General features: G+C 43.3%; 1 protein-coding gene across 3 annotated transcripts in view; it reads left to right on the forward strand.

Annotated features, from left to right (window-relative positions):
• Window positions 1–9,091: 9,091 nt before the first annotated feature.
• HECW2 (HECT, C2 and WW domain containing E3 ubiquitin protein ligase 2) overlaps window positions 9,092–15,016 on the forward strand; it is a 420,397-nt gene continuing 414,472 nt past the window's right edge. The window contains exon 1 of one of the 3 annotated variants that reach the window (XM_043445118.1): window positions 9,092–9,211. The gene's annotated coding sequence lies outside the window, so the exon portion shown is untranslated. Of the gene's footprint in view, window positions 9,212–9,244; window positions 9,365–10,057; window positions 10,161–15,016 lie in introns of those variants that run through there. The other 2 variants (XM_043445119.1, XM_043445120.1) reach the window with 2 other exon arrangements.

A 15,016-nucleotide genomic window follows, 5' to 3' on the forward strand; every position in this document is an offset into this window, starting at 1 on the left:
TCACCACACAATCCCACACTGCCACCTCTCTTCCCCGGCACTGTCTTGAGGGTGGGGGTGGGAAACAGCCTGTTAAATTAAAAAGGCAGAATTAATCTAAGTTTAAAGAGACTTTAAATTTATGAAACCAATTTACCAGGTAGGCTTTCTTTCTTAAATGCAATACAATATTTCTGTTACCAGGCAGAAATGATGAAATCAAGGGCAAAATAAAGAAATATAGAAGTATTAATGATAGTAATATCTTTGCAATAAAATCACAAATTTACTCACATTCTACATTCATATTTTATATTAGTCCCTAAAACACTTAACTGTCTTTGAATTAATGAATGAAGCTCATAAAAATAATATATTAAAATAAATTTGTGATGGAGAAACACTACTGCAAAATATCTTAAGAACAAGGTGATTATCGACTTAACCTCTGATACAGTAAGATACTATTTATCCATTTCTCATCTCAGCATGACTATACTTACTATTCCTTCTTCCTGGAATGTCTGTCCCCCAGACAGACATTGGGTGACTATCCTTTTACTGCTTTCAGGTCTTTATTTGATTCTTTTCTCAGGGAGGTTATCTTCTTCCACTAGATAATATTCCACAGCCATCAAACCTTCTGTACAAATAACTCCCAAATGAGTTGTTTGTAGCACGAGAAGTGTTTATTTCTGACCTCTGTCCTGGTCTGGGCGTAAGTGCTATTCTCCTGGGTGGCTGCGTCAAGCATTGCTCAGAGAGCCAGGCTTCTTCTTTGTTGTAATGCTGTCATCTTTCAACATGTGGCCTTAATGCTCTAGAGAAAGGGGAAGAGGAGATAAGGAAAGGCACATTGTACAATTAATCATCTCAGTCTGTAAATGACCACCATTAGTTCTGCTCATGTTTCATTGGATAGAACTAGTCACATGTTCCACTTAATCATAACATGGCCTGGAAAATACAGGAACAAATAGTGATTGGTAAAAACCAATATATTTACCTTCTTGTCACCAAATATCTATTTGTTTCCCTTTTCCCTGTGGTAGACAATGAGATAAGTCTCCTTATAAAATACCTTTCCTTTAATGTGGGTGAGATCTGTGACATGCTTTTAACCAACAGAATATGGCAAAAATGATAGAATGTTACTCCATCAACTAAGGTTTATTATATAAGACTGTGGTAGAAGATTGGAAAGACAGATTCTCCTGCTAGCTTTGAAGAAACAAGATGCCATTAGTTCTAGAGCCATAAGGAAATGAATTCTGATAACACACTGAGTAAGTAGATTTTTCTGCAGTCAAGCTTTCGGATGAGAATATAACCCAGCAGGCACCTCATGAGACATGAGCAGAAATTCCTACTAAGCTGTGTCCAGATTCTCAACCCATAGAAACTGTGAAATAAAAAAATGTATGCTGTGTTAAGTCACTAAATTTGTGGTAATTTGTTATGCAACAATAAAAAGAAAAACTAATACATTCTTGTATTTTAAAAAACATTCATTTTCTAAATAGTTAAGAAAATATAGTCATTTTTCCCCTAGAATTCTAGGTGATGTGGGTTCTCTCTATCAGGTTCAGATGTGATCATTTATGGTCTAGAAACTTAGGGTAGCTAGAAACCCATGGTCTAAAGGACAAGAGATCTGCCTCCTCTGAAACCTGAAATATAAAAAACACTCAAAAATAGATACATTTGGAAAAGAAAAGAATGGAAGACATACAGCTGTCTCCAGAGTAAATCCAAAAATCCTATGGGTAGGCACTGCATTGTATCCCCACCTGCCCTAGCAGTTTGGGAAGTTTCATGATTAAATTCTGGTTCTGAACATGTACAATGTACAACAATTGTATATTGTTTCCTCTACCTCCAGCCATTCATTTTTCTCCTCTGTGAGATTCTTTCTTTCCCATTACTCTTCCTCAGTTCAGTTCAGTCGTGTCCGACTCTTTGCGACCCCATGGACTGCAGCATGCCAGGCTTCCCTGTCCATCACCAACTCCCAGAGCTTGCTCAAACTCATGTCCATCGAGTCAGTGATGCCATCCAACCATCTCATCCTCTGTCATCCCCTTCTCCTCCTGCCTTCAATCATTCCCAGCGTCAGGGTCTTTTCAAATGAGTCAGTTCTTCGCATCAGGTGGCCAAAGTATTGGAGTTTCAGCTTCAGCATCAGTCCTTCCAGTGAATATTCAGGACTGATTTCCTTCAGGATGGACTGGTTGAATCTCCTTGCTGTCCAAGGGACTCTCAAGAGTCTTCTCCAACACCACAGTTCAAAAGCATCAATTCTTCCTGGACTTATATAAAATGAGGGATCTCCTTGATGGTGGGGGGGTGGTGGTGTAGAGAATTCCAAACCTGCTTTCTCACATGGATAATTGTTCTAAATCTTAAACTGATAACCTTTTAGTCTGGGCTCCTCAGGTGGCAATAGTGGTAAAAAGCCAACCTACCAATGTAGAAAACGTAAGTAAGTCATGTGGGTTTGACCCCTGGGTTGGGAGGATCCCCTGGAGGAGGGCATGGAAACCCACTGTAGTATTCTTGCCTAGAGAATCCCATGGCCAGAAGAGCCAGGTGGGCTATGGTCCATAGGGTCGAAAAGAGTCTGACATGACTGAAGTAATTTAGCACAGCACACACACACTGGCATGATAGTTTCTCTGGTAATATAATTTCTTCTAAAATAAATAGGTTTCTGATTTTTATGTTTCCAGTTGTTTCTGTGCACCAGTATCTATACCCATTGTTTTTCTAAATATAAGATTTAAACCTATTTCAACTTAATGAAAACCATGACACTATTTGAAACCACACCTTCAAATTTTGTCTTTTCTCTGGCTGAATTTTACTGGGGCATCTATCAGAGCTTTTTAAAATTCTACCCTTTACTATTTGGAATGTAAAAGCAGTCAGCTTTTCCACCTCTGCAAAGACTGAAATTTCTAGGCTTTCTGTAATTTCTCATTTGTTTTTGAAAACTGGTGACTTCTTTCCTGAACTCCTATCTTTTTTGTGATACTTTGCCATATGCAACCAGTAGTTTCTATCACTTACTAATTGGTTCTTTCCAATCACTAATCTTACTGCTGTGACTTAATGGCACAAGATAAGTTATGTGATAAGAATAACATTTTACTAATTGTTTTGCCACAGAATACTTTCATCACTATCTTTCTAGTTTCCAATATTAGTTCTTTGCTACTTGCTATTGAAATTAAAAATCGCTCAGTCATGTCTGATTCTTTGTGACCCCCGCCCCTCTCCATGGACTGTAGCCTGCCAGGCTCCTCTGTCCATGGAATTCTCCAGGTAAGAATACTGGAATGTGTAGCCATTTCCTTCTCTAGGGATCTTCCCAAATCAGGGATCAAACCCAGGTCTCCTGCATTTGCTACTGAACACCGAAGTAAATGCCACATATTTTAGGTTTTAATTATAGTAATACCCTATTTCAAGGTATTAATTTCCACTGTAGTCAGGATCATTAATACTGGGTACTATAATAAATAAGTAGCTTAATGCTATATTTCTTGCTCTCATCATAGTCTTGTATCAGTTAATTAACTTTCCTCCAGGTGATGGTTCGGGGATACAGGCTTCTTCCGTCTTGGGATGACACCATACAACACATGGCCTCTAGTGAAGGTGGTGTCATCCAGTGAAGGTGAAGAGGAGAGAAGTCACATTGGACTTTTAACTCCATTGTTAGAAGTGATTCCCAGTATTGCTGTTTAACTTCTATTTGCCAGAAGTAGTCACATAGCTATCCTAAATGCGAAGACTGGAAAACGTGTAGAAACATGTGGATATTGCAAACACTAACACTTTCTGCCACATCTTATTATTTGGCCTCTCCTTCCCTATTCGACCATAATATGAGCTTCATAAGAGCAGGGATTTTGTCTGTTTCCTTCACTTCTGTATCCTTAACACTTAGAAGAATACCCGGCTCATAATAAATGGTTATTAAATACTTACTAAGAAATACGTGAAAAGGAGAATCCAGGGCTTCTTACCATCACTAGTGAGTGAGAAATTGGAAGAAAATAATAAAGGATTCCAAGCAACCAAAATACATACAATGAAATGTACGCAACTATATTATTCACTGAACCTGTTCCCTCCCACAAGCCATTTTAGACAAAATTCTATTACTCAGCCATAAAAAAGAACACATTTGAGTCAGTTCTAATGAGGTGGATGAATCTAGAGCCTATTATACAGAGGGAAGTAAATCAGAAAGAGAAAAATAAATATCATATATTAATGCATATATATGGAATCTAGAAAGTTGCTACTGATGAAATTATTTGCAGGGCAGCAATAGAGACACAGAGAGAACAGACTTATGGACGTGGTGAGCGGGGAGGAATGAGAGGGTGGGATGTGCAGAGAGAGTGACATGGAACTTACATTATCACATGTGAAATAGATGCCAATGGGAATTTGCTGTATTACTCAGGGAACTCAAACTGGGGCTTGGTAACAACCTAGAGGGGTGGGATGGGGAGGGAGGTGGGAGGGAGGTTCAAGTGTGAGGGGACATGGGTAAACCTATGGCTGATTCATGTTGATGTATGGCAGAAACCAACACAATTCTGTGAAGCAATTATCCTTCAATAAAAAAGTAAATCATTTAAAGTAAAAAAGAATGTTTATATAGCTATCAATTCCATACCAGACCATAAACAGGAACTTAAAATGAGATAAGAAAGATTATCAATAAAAGAAAAGGTGGTAAGTGGAAAAAATATGGGGTTCAAAGGAAAAAGTTACCTTTAAACTACAATAAAAACTATAGTAGCCTAAGGCTCTTCAGTGCAGAGGCAAAAACATCTATACCTACACAGGTCCCAAGGGTATCACTGAATCATAGCAAAGTAAATAAATCACAGCCACTATGATGACTCAGTTTGGTTTGGTATATTAATACATTCTTTAAAAAGACAAAATGTTTTTTAAAAAGACAGAAAAATTATAATACATTTGAGAAAGCTTTTTTTCTCCCCATTCAAATGGACATTTTTCAGTCATGCCCTAAATTCCCTAGCTGTAACTAGTCTTTCATTCTTCTATAATGGTTGATAGATGAAGTAGGACGGTAATGGCTGTCTCGACTATTTTTGTGCTTAATTTGTTATTTCTTCTATTGGAAGCTCCCACTCCCTGAATGCTACACTGATTAGACTGCACTCAGAGTTACAGGTTCATTAGGGGATAGATCCACATTTTGTGAAGTCTGAAGATTACACATTCCAAAGGCTTTTTTAAGAAAACAAAACAAAACAAAACTCACCAGTATGAAAGAAGGTTCAAAAAATATTTATTCAGAATAAAAATCACAACAAACTACAAATTAAAAAAAAAAAAAAATTACAGTGGAGAAAAGGGAACCCTCTTACACTGTTGGTGGGAATGCAAACTAGTACAGCCGCTATGGAAAACAGTGTGGAGATTTCTTAAAAAACTGGAAATAGAACTGCCATATGACCCAGCAATCCCACTTCTGGGCATACACACTGAGGAAACCAGATCTGAAAGAGACACGTGCACCCCAATGTTCATCGCAGCACTGTTTATAATAGCCAGGACATGGAAGCAACCTAGATGCCCATCAGCAGATGAATGGATAAGGAAGCTGTGGTACATATACACCATGGAATATTACTCAGCCATTAAAAAGAATTCATTTGAACCAGTCCTAATGAGATGGATGAAGCTGGAGCCCATTATACAGAGTGAAGTAAGCCAGAAAGATAAAGAACATTACAGCATACTAACACATATATATGGAATTTAGAAAGGTGATAACGATAACCCTATATGCAAAACAGAAAAGAGACACAGAAATACAGAACAGACTTTTGAACTCTGTGGGAGAAGGTGAGGGTGGGATGTTTCAAAAGAACAGCATGTATACTATCTATGGTGAAACAGATCACCAGCCCAGGTGGGATGCATGAGACAAGTGCTCAGGGCTGGTGCACTGGGAAGACCCAGAGGAATCGGGTGGAGAGGGAGGTGGGAGGGGGGATCGGGATTGGGAATACATGTAAATCCATGGCTGATGCATATCAATGTATGACAAAACCCACTGGGAAAAAAAAAAAAAAATTAAAAAAAAAAAATTACAAGCAACAGACATCACCAAATTCAGAAAAATATCATGATGTTTTAAATTAATTGCCTAGCATACCTTTACAATACTTTATCCTACATATCTTGACTGTATACTCTTTTTTCTTCTTCATATGAAAATGATTTTGTCACATTTTGTTCTATAGACTTAAAAGATAGTTCGGTCTTTTCACTAGCAGAGTTGATTGAAATTTATTTATTTATTTTTTTTTGAAATTTATTTTTTATTATTGGTAGTTTAGAAGAGCTTCTCTCCAGTCAACAACTCATTATTGGGAAAGTCACATTCATTTTGAAGACAGTGAACAAATTTGGGAAAATCTCTATCAAATTTGTTTAACATATACAGAATAAGATGTGGGAAGATTTTCCAATTCTAGTTCTGGATCCATACATTTCAAACATCATCTACTCCATCAACTGCATGCTTCTGTGCTGGGCCCCAAAGCATCCATTTGCTGATTGGTCTCTGGCCATCCACCTTCCTGTCACAGTACCAAGTAAGCCAGGTGACGGCAGGCCTTTGAACAGAATAGATGCTACTGTTACAATGGGTTGTAATGCCCATGAACCTCATAAACTTATTCCAGTTAATTAACTCAACTTCCCCTTAGCCAGGGGGCTTCCCTGGTAGCTCAGTTGGTAAAGAATCTGCCTGCAATGCAGGAGACCCTGATTTGACTCCTGTGTGGGCAAGATCCCGTGGAGAAGGGATAGGCTACCCATCCCAGTATTCTTGGGACTTCCCTGTGGCTCAGCTGATAAAGAATCTGCCTGCAATGCGGGAGACCTGGGTTGGGAAGATCCCCTGGAGAAGGGAAAGGCTACCCACTGCAGTATTCTGACCTGGAGAATTCCATGAACCAGTCCATGGGGGTCACAAAGAGTTGGACACAACTGAACGACTTTCACTTTTCCCCTTAGCCAGATCCCCAAAATGCTTGCAATCACTTCAGTGCTGTGGGACACAAGGAAAATTTTGACCGAAGGGAAGTTAGAATAAAAAGACAGCAATCTTTTGAGATAAAAATACTTTACATTTGAAATGGACAGAAACATAATAGCGAGGGAACATACTTCTAGGATCCCTCTTGTGCTGGAAGAGGCTCGAAGTTAAGTTTGTTTCCTGGGATCTGCCTTCAGGTTTAGATTTGAACGTTATGCTTCAGGAGGAGTGCTCACCTGAGTAAATTCATTGAAAGGAGGTAACGGAGGATGGTGAAGTCAGGACACCTCGCCTTATGATAAGCAGCTGTGGCAGCTAGAGATCACGTAAAAATCTTGGAATAGACAATTCAAGTGGTTTCTGAGTCTGTCTTTGGTCCTTGTAGTTTTGTTGAGGTGAAAGAAGTATTTCAACTCAATATAAGGAATCACTACCTAATGTTAGGCCAGTTTCAACACAGAATTGACCAACCTGTGAAAAAATGAGCTCAAGAAGAGGCTAAATGAGAACCAGTCAGAAATCCTCTGAAGGGGAGACCCCAGTTTGGGGCAGGTGACAAGGATAGGGAGTGCAGTATGAAAGAAGCTAATCTTTTCACACTTTTGCAAATCTGAGATTTTAGGATGACTTTGCTATTAATTCTGTTTGAAGCCTCAGCCTCAAGTTTAATGCCTGATATATAAGAGAGTTTTAAAGATAGATGTGACTGCTTTTAAGGTCAGAGAAAAACGTTTTGGCCTTTTTTTTTTTTAACCTAAGGGCAGCAAGAATGATCCATTTTAGCTCTTTTTATGCTTTTTTGTTGAAAGTTAGATTGTAAGATGGTGGTTAATTAATACAGGAGGTTAAAGGTTGCAGGTATGTGATGGCTGGGTATAGAGCAAGTTATACAAAGAGAACATCATGTGGGATCCTTTGGGATTCCTATTCTTCCAGTAGGTACAAGAATAGGAACTTTTTTCTTTTGTGGTGTATGTGTGGGGTTGTCAGTTCTTTGGAGGAGCCCAGCAACGATGTGTGTGATGGGTAGATCCAGAGGAACAATGAGTCAGGGCTTTTTGTGTCCCCTGACAGAACACAACTGAAACTGCCTTGAGGAAATGGGCGGGGGGCGGTAATTGCTTTCAGGGGTAGAGTTCACTCAGACGTATTTGCCTCGTAACTCTCAAAAGATAGCATCCCCTCCCCCACAGGTTTCCTTCCTTAAAGGTGACTTCGTCCACGTGCACTGGTGGTAATTATATCTACATTTGGTGGCTTATATCCTTCTAAATTAGTTATCCTAATTGGAAGGACTTCTTTTTCTGAACTGATTCAGCAAAAGTTCCAGATTGAATTCCTGGACCAATATGCCCATTGCAGAACCAATCACTGTGGTCTGGAATATGATGACTGGCCAGTTCTGGGGAGTGAGGGTGGGAGGTGTCAGTATTCTGGAACCACCACAAAGACTCCGGGGCCGCGGGGTGGGGAGGGAAATGAATAGCTGTTATCAGAGAAGGGGAAGAAATGGATAATACTGAAAGTACACACTCAAAAATCCCTCAGTAAAGGTATCAGTTATTTGGGGAAAAAATGTTTTGGGATTTCCTCCACATGGTTGTAGTTTAACTGTAAAATCGTGCAAATCTTTCCCTTATCTGGATAGATATCATGCATGCGGGATAATAGTCTTAACATTTCCTCGTTTTTACTCTTTCCTCTAAGTGGGACTGAGTCAATGAAGACGCTGCAAAAAAAGTAAACAGAAAGCTTAAAGTATTAATACGGTAATTTTAAATTTGAGTGCCCTCTTTAGGCAAAGTAGCTGGGAGTGCTTTCATCAATCCATTTTTAATCGTGACCACACCCCGTGTAGGTGACATGAGTATTACCGTCTTGCCCTTGCGGTTGGGGAAATCGAGGCATGACACTCCTCCATTCAGCCTTCCGGGGGCATTTCGGAAGAGTCCAGCCTGCCTGATATCAGAGGGTCTCCTCCTTCCTCCGCGGCGCCTCTCGGAGCCCTCATGTCCTTCGGCGTCGCAGAAGGAGAGCAGCTCAGGCTCCGCCGCAGCCTCGGGATTCGTCCTTCTCCCGGCTGCACCCGCCCCGCTCTCCCGCACCTTCCCCGGGAACGTCCAGCTGGACAAGGTCTGGAGTCTCTCCCGTCCTCTCCCCTCACCCCTCCCGCTACCCTCCCTCTGGTCCACGACGTGCAGGAAGCCCCCAGCCCAGCGCCCTGCAGGGAGATGCGGGCACATGTCGCCCAGGCGTCCAGCGGGAGGGGCGCCGGCGCCGCCGGAGGTGAGCGGCCCGCACCCATCGCCCCCCGGAGGGCCCGGCGCCGGGGCAGGGAGGGGCACGGGGCACGCCGGGCCCGAGGAAGGTGGCGGCGGAGGGAGGCTGGGCGAGCCCGCCGGGAACGGCGAGAGGGGGCCACGCGGGCGGGCCGGCGCGCGGCTCGCGGCTCGCGGGCGACGCCTGGAGAGCAAGCGGCGGGGAGCCGGCCGCTGCCGGGCCGCTCGGGGACGCGCCGCGCCCGGGCCGCGGAGCTCGGCGGAGAACCGCCCCGGGACGCCCGGACCCCCGGGTGCCCGCCCGAGCGCGGCCGGAAGACATGGCTTCGCGCGTCCCCGCCGCCGCTGACTCGACAGAATCGGCGGGCCGCGCGGGGGGCGCGGCGTAACCCGGGGGTGGGCGGTGGCGCGGAGCCGCCCGGGGAGCTCGGGGCGTCGTTGGGAGCGAAGGAGGATGCCAACACAAAGGCAAGCCGAGATCCAGCCCGCTGCGGAGGGCGGCGGGAAGAGCCGCTGAGGGGCGCGCCGGGCGCGCTCGGCTCCGCGCTGCGTCTCTCGTGGCTGCCGCGGGTCGCCGGGTCGGAGACGGCCGCGCAGGGCCCCTAGGTCCCGTGGCAGCGGCCGCCGCAGCCGGGAGCTGCATGCGACGCGCGGCGGCGCCCGCGGCCGCCTGCTTTCCCCGCGGCGCGCGCGGACCGGCCGGAGGGCGCCGGGGCCGCGGGTCCGGGCATCTGCCGGGGCGCCCAGCCGCCCGGCGGCCCCATCCCCACCCGCAGCCGGCGGCGGGCGGCGCCGAACTCCAGGTGAGTGCGCGGCCCTTGCCCGGCCCTTGCTCCGCAAGCTGGACGACGGGAGATGGCTTTGTTTTCCTCCCTTGCGCCCCGGCGCGGTCATTCATTTGACATTTCGGCTTCCGCTGCCCCGAGACGTGGGTGAGAGGCACCGGGACGTGTTTCAAGGTTTGATTCTCCGGGGAGCTGAGACTTTTGGGTCCATCTGAGCATCTCTTGAGGGAGGAGAGGCTTCATTTCCTTTTGGTTTGGGATGTGTTGTGAACATCCTCTGCCGCGGCTTGGGGCCTGGAGGAAACTGGGGCTGCAGATTTAGACGTAGACGTTTTGGAGGACGTGCAACTGCAGAGGTCTGGCTCTTACTTGCCTTGTGTTTTTCTCTATTAGCAGAGCTCAGGTGTTTCCCCCTTGATTATCATTATTAATTTAGGAACATCTTTACAGGCACATTTGTTTGCTTTAGAGTTGGAAGTCTTTGGAGACAATACAGAGCTCACAGTTACAGGGGATCAAGCGCTGTTGAACTTGGAAAAGGCAGGCATCGGCAAGCGTCGCGGGCAGAGGGTAGAGGTCGACCTTAGGCAAACTTCTCGGGGGCCTTTAGCCTTCCCAGTACGATTTCTGCTTTCCCTGTCTTGGAGTCAAGCAAACTGAATTCTCATTGCACGCATACCTTTGTCAAAGTGTGAAGCTTGTCTGTTTTTTTAAAAAATTGTTTTCTATAGTTTGTAATTTGGAAGAAAAAGATTTAAACGTAATTAGTAGAGTGAACCCGGTGAAATTTCATGTTTTCGTATTGTCTTATAAGGATGATTTTCAGTTTACTATTTCTCCTATCCCCTCAAGGGCTCATTTCTTCTGTTGCCTAGAGAGAGCTCCACCGCACCCCCCCCCCCCCAACAGATGGCTGTATGTTCTGAGAGGTTATCTTTAAAATGACACTCACATTACCTATAAACAAGGAAGGATCAGTTGTTAGGCTTATCCTTGGAGTTATTAAAGCAAGAACCCTAATCTGGATGGGGATGCTATTGATGGTGTGAAAATCTGGAGTTTGCTAATCTGTTTGGGCATCAGAAGATTCCTGCAGGGATTGTTTATATAGTGTGGGAGACAGATGGCATTCCCAGCAGACAAGAGAAGCCCAGCATAAAGAGTCATTGTATTCTTCAAAAATTATCCACTTCCCTGTTGGGAGATGGGGTAGAGTGGGGAAGACATAGTTTTCATCTCCCAAAGAAGATATTATAACCGTGTCATCCAGCAACTTGACTAGTGAGTTTCTTCTTTTTTTGAACATTTAAAAAGTCATTTTTGAGCTGTTTGTTTTGATTATTCCTTTGGCACATTTTGGCCTCAGTTTTTGTTATGTGAAGCAGTTTAAACAGTTATATTAACAAAAATGTCTTTGAATTTAAGATTATCATACTGCTGGGAAAAACAGTAGTTCTTGAGTACAAATGGCCCCTTGCACTTACAGTTTCCCTTTCCCGGAAGGACTTTAGTCCAACCTGCATGAATTCAAAAGGAATTTCTTCTACTGCCTCCATGACAGGTGGTTTCATGACGGCCAGCATTTGTCCCCAGACTCTCAGCTGTGGGTAGTACTCTACTTGTATAAGACTTAACAGCCTAAGACTGTTGGGTCATCAGTCTTTTGCTCAGTCCCCTACACTTAGCAAAAGCCTAAGATTTTTGCTTTAGCAGTGCGCTCTATCACAGCATTGAGCAACCTTGGGCAGTGAATTTTTCTGAGTGACTGCGGAGTCTGTGAAGAAGTTAAAGTCATTCTGAACATTTGTGATAAGCCATCTGGAGCATCTCTGCTCCTACCACCATTATAGATTCTTTACGGGCTGTAGATTCCAGCTAGATTGCAAAATTGGTCTGCCCTTTGTATGCATGTGAGGGAAAATATTCAATAAATTCATAGTCACTAGCCACAGGACTAAATTTTATGAAGAACATGAGTAATGTTTGACCCTTTGAAACAGGAAGTGTGGGGTAAAAGTAAGCATTGGCTCTGCTTAGCATGGAAACTGTGATCTTGGGGAAAAAATATATTTCCTTACTTTTTCCCAAATCCTTCTACACCACTGATTTCAGCAAAAGGCAAAGAAACTAAGGCTGTTACCTGCAGCTGAGGACAGATACCCTAGCTATTTCTTCTGGATGAATCTGTGTTGTGGGAGAGGTGGCTTTTGCGCTCTGTCCAGTTTCAGCATGTGCCTTGGCATCAACAAAAGGGTCTAACATTCAAGTTCGGATTGTTAAATGTGCGGCTGGTATCTGTGTACCTTCTCAATAGGTTGCTTCCTCTCTTGTGAAGTGTTCCTTTATGAGAAACCCAAGGCACCAGGCCTGGGGTTTGCCGGGCACCTGGCCTGCATCCACATTCTTGTGTGTTACTGCCTCCTTTCCTGAATAAAAATGGAACTAGTTTTACACAAATAGGGAATGCAGGGTGGAGTGAAAACCCTTCCAGCTCCATTGTGGAAAGGCAGGCCTGGCCTGAAAAAGAGGACTGCATTTGAAGTGTACGTGGCTGACATAGCAGAGGCAGATTTACCTCCTTACACACAGGATGGCTTTTGTGTGGGAAATGAATGAGAGATTAGAAGTGTGACCACACCTTCTCGTTGGTTTATTCCTATTGCCCTGTCTGAATCACCAAATGTATCCCCTTTCGCATTTAAAAGTGGCCTGGTTTGGATGATAAATTGTATGGTCACCCTGGATTTTCGGGAATCTTCACTATTTTCTTCACCACCCTCTTCTGACTTCAGATTTTGAGTCTGGCTTTATTTTAGTCTTTAATTTGTGAAATGCAAAGATAAAAAAGGTAAAAAAAAAAAAAACTTAAAAAATGCTTAAAGAAAAAAATAATAAAGAAGATGAAAGAATGAGGTATTTGGTAGCTTGTCATCTATTGACACATAAAAGAAATAAAAGTTTTATGCTTGAGGTGTTAAGTCTCTACTTTGCCTCTAAGCCCATGTTATTATTGTCTTCGAGCACAATGAGAATTAATACCTGTTTGCCTAGGGCTGACACGAATTGGGACAACTCCTATGATTCGGGACAGCAGCTTCAACAAAACCTGTTTATAGACCTAGTGGCTACATGGCTTTTGCAGATTGGAATGTAAGTTTCAAGGGCGTCCCAGGTGGCTTTAGTGGTAAAGAACCCGCCTGCCAATGCAGCAGACTTAAGAGACTTGGCTTCTATCCCTCGGTTGGGAAGATCCCCTGAAGGGGGGCATAGCAACCTACTCCACTATTCTTGCCTGGAGAATCGCATGGATAGAGGCGCTTGGTGGGCTACAGTCTGTAGGATCACAGAGTTGGACATGACTGAAACGACTTAGCACGTATGCAAATTTCAAGATCTGGTGTTTGGTCAAGTTCTTGGAATTCACTGAGAGACCAAAACACATGTGTTGTTGTGAAGACCTGACTCCACATTCTCCTAGTTTCCAAGCCCTCTGGGCCATGAGGATAATAGAAGAGCCTTTGTTTTCTGCCCTCTCTTCTGACGAGAGTCTTGGGTTTGGGTCTCAGCTTCTCAGACAAAGAGCTTGCAGAGAAGAATGTGGTGTGCCCGCTTACCACATGAGCATGCTCACAGGACTGGAGATTGTGCAGGTGACCGGACGGGGGTTTGAGTTCGAACACTAGATACATGGAGCTTGTGGCATGGACTTTTACAACAATGGCTGTGCTTCTTTGCTAAAGAATTGCCGGTTTGAAAGAGTTCGCTTGCAGTGCTGGCCAGTAGGTGTTACAAATAATTATGGCTGTCACTTTTTCCACACCTACTCCATTGAAATCCTCAAAAGCTTGGTCAGCACGCTTGAATAAGAAGAAATGTATGTATCTTCTTTATAAGTAGGATGACTGTATAGTTATTTTTGTTCAGACAAGGACACTCTTGAGAGTAAAGTGAAAAGTGAAGTTGCCCAGTTGTGTCTGACTCTTTGCGACCCCATGGACTATAGCCTGCCAGGTTCCTCCATCCATGGGATTTTCCAGGCAAGAATACTAGAGTGGGTTGCCATTTCTTTCTCCAGGGGATCTTCCCAACCCAGGGATCGAACTTGGGTCTCCTGCACTGCATGCAGAGTCTTTACTGTCTGAGCCACCAGGAAAGCCCCTTGAGAATAAAAAGAGGTACTAACTGGAAGGGGCACCATATCAAAGAGTTTATACTGTTGTAGCAGGAAAGTTATGTTGGATGGTTGTCTTAACTATTACCTAAGTCATTAGCTTTTCTATGACGAATACCCATATGATAGAAGAATGTCCTTAACTTCTGCATGCATATACGTATATGTGTATATACACAGACATTGATCATCTATCTGTAGGTATGTGTATTGTGGGATTGAAATTAACTGCTTAAGAAGACTTAGTCATTTGGAAAATTGTGACTTTGATCATTTCTTTCATAGATTGACTTTTAAACTAAAAAAAAAAAAAAGTCCAGCCTCTCCAAACTTTAAGTAATCTTCTGACCTTGTGTAGTTCTCTTGCTTAAATCATTTGATGGTTCTCCATTTTCTGTTTAATTCTCAAGTAAGATCCACAGACAGATTGGTGGTTAGAGAGGAAAAGCAATGAAAAAATTTTACTTACTCCCTCATTCATTTATTCATTCAACTATTAGTACTATTTATTGAGCACCTTCCATGAATCTAGATGCTGAATGAATAAAACAAAGATCCCTGCCCTTATGAAGTTTTCATTTTATTGAGAGTGAAGAGGTGGGAGTGGGAATGCACAATAAGCCAAATAAATAAGTGAATTATATAGCATTCTAGAAGGAGGTAATGCTTTGGAAGAAAGTGGAATAGATAAATTAGTTGAATA

Source organism: Cervus canadensis, chromosome 24, assembly GCF_019320065.1.
Source record: "Cervus canadensis isolate Bull #8, Minnesota chromosome 24, ASM1932006v1, whole genome shotgun sequence".
Classification (NCBI taxonomy): Eukaryota; Metazoa; Chordata; class Mammalia; order Artiodactyla; family Cervidae; genus Cervus; species Cervus canadensis.